The sequence below is a fragment of the Notolepis coatsorum genome (genome assembly GCF_963971535.1).
Source record: "Notolepis coatsorum genome assembly, chromosome: 3".
Taxonomy (NCBI): domain Eukaryota; kingdom Metazoa; phylum Chordata; class Actinopteri; order Aulopiformes; family Paralepididae; genus Notolepis; species Notolepis coatsorum.
Genome location: NC_140167.1, coordinates 131,086,315 through 131,088,423, shown reverse-complemented (window position 1 = coordinate 131,088,423; position 2,109 = coordinate 131,086,315). Strand labels below are relative to the sequence as shown.

The window sequence follows — 2,109 nt, the reverse complement described above, 5'->3', positions numbered from 1 at the left end:
ATTGGACCAAGTTTGTGCTCTTGCCAGCAAATTAGATGGCCTTTCAAGGAAAACTTCAAAACAGTCCACTATTACGGCAACCTTACACCCAAATGCTTGCCTGAATGACATTGGCATTGTAGCTTGCAGCACCTCTCGCTCTGGCCACTCTATTATAAACTCTAATCTTTCATGAAGTATGCCAATTATCTTGTTCCAAATTCGAGACAGTGGAACAGGAAACATTGAACCTGAAGGCCAAATCTTGGAGTGGAAGGTTTAGTCTCAACCGAATTAAGACCAACATGAACTGTTTAAATTTGGAGAGCGCCGACAAAGAGCTATAGTTGATGTGTGGCTCACATAGCTGAAACACTTGCATCAAAACTAATAAATTGGGCAATCCTGTGTAAAATTTAGTCTTCTCTTCGTTGTTCTGAAAAGCATCTGGACTAAATTCCCTGTCCAGTACTTTTTTCCTGAGGTCACTCAGCTCCACTACGGAGTGATTCAGAACATCCTCCATCTTCTCAAGATCCTCCATAGTCAGGTCTGTCTGGCAGCCTGCATCTACATAGAATATATTTGGCAAAGGGGATAAGAGGGGAAAAGATAGTTTAGTTATATAATTTACAAATTGTATAAAGGTGGTGGTAATTATTTGTTAAATTATGATGTAAACAAGTGACATACATAGTTGTCAAAATACATTTAATTTACTCTTGTCTGTCTCTCTCCCACACACACTCTGTCTCTCTCTGTCTGTCACACACTCTGTCTCTCCCCCTTTCTGTCTGTCTCTCCCACACACACTCTGTCTCTCTCTGTCTGTCACACACTCTGTCTCTCCCCCTTTCTGTCTGTCTCTCTCACACACACTCTGTCTCTGTCTCTCCCACACACACTGTCTCTCTGTCTGTTTGTCTCTCTCCCACACTCTGCCCCTTCTGTCTGTCTCTCTCCCACACACACTCTCTCTCTCTGTCTGTCTCTCTCCCACACTCTCCCCCTTCTGTCTGTCTCTCTCCCACACATATGATGTAAACAAGTGACATACATAGTTGTCAAAATACTTAATGTAACATTGGCTACATGAAAGCTCCTCCATGCATTATATTTAATTTACCTTTGTGGTATTCCGATGCTGGGCTCTGTGAGCCCTCACCGAGGTCCAGCAATGCCTCTGCTGCATCGGTGCAGGTCTCATCTGCTTTTCTGGACCTCAACCTTTCCTCACGTTGACATGATGCCTCTGTCATTGGTTTACCTTGCTGGTAACCAAGGTTAACTGTAGGAGCCCAGTCTGGAGAGTCTACATCGTTGGCAGCACTCGGGCAGCCTGAATAAAATAAATAGCAAAGTGATAAACACCCAACAATGACAGCAAAGAGGGATAACAGTAGTTTCGGTCCTAAGAGATCGTTGAAAACCACTGGCCGTGATAGCTAGCTAATGTTAGCATTGCTTAAAAACAAAGACACCGGAAGATAGCGTCAGCTATCTAGCTGCGAAACACAAACACACAGGGTGATATCACAGATGTAACGTTAGCTATATGTTTCCAGCAATATTGCCTCCTGGTCTGTATTTTTGTCAGTTTTATCCAGCTATGTAAGTAGCTAAATTACTGCCTTACCTTTCACAAAGTGGTCACTGCATATACGCGCGTTGTCTGATTCGGCTCCTCCAGACCTCAACCGGAGATTTCTGATCCACGCCTGCCGCCGTTTTTCTGTGACTTTTTTAAACTTCTCCCCTTTATGTATAACCACTTTCGGGACTCGAAAGTACCCCTTGTTTTTTTCCCGATTCGATCGGTTGGTACAGCCGTAAACCGCGCAAAACTTTGGCATTTTAATCAGAGAGTCTCACTGACTATGAGTATCTTCGTTATGTGCAAATCACTTCCTGACCCCCAACAACATTCCACTAGAGCGAATGACGTCACCTGCAAACAACCTATAGGAGGCATTTTATTTTTTGAACCTACTTTCTATAGAAGCAGCTGGGAGGTGCGCTGTTTTAAGTGAGCGTGGGTTATTGAATTGATTGATTGATTGATTGAACATTTTATTAATGTCCGCCTTGTTTCAAACTGGTTAGGGTTAGGCCCTCTTTCGAAGTCGCCCT

General features: G+C 43.5%; 1 long non-coding RNA gene across 1 annotated transcript; it reads right to left on the bottom strand.

The window, feature by feature from the left end:
* Positions 1 to 382: 382 nt before the first annotated feature.
* On the bottom strand, positions 383 to 1,847 carry LOC311224543. Its single transcript, XR_014619449.1, has 3 exons — positions 1,616 to 1,847; positions 1,106 to 1,318; positions 383 to 549 (listed from the first exon to the last, which is right to left on the bottom strand). It is a non-coding gene; the product is annotated as an uncharacterized lncRNA (long non-coding RNA).
* Positions 1,848 to 2,109: the final 262 nt, after the last annotated feature.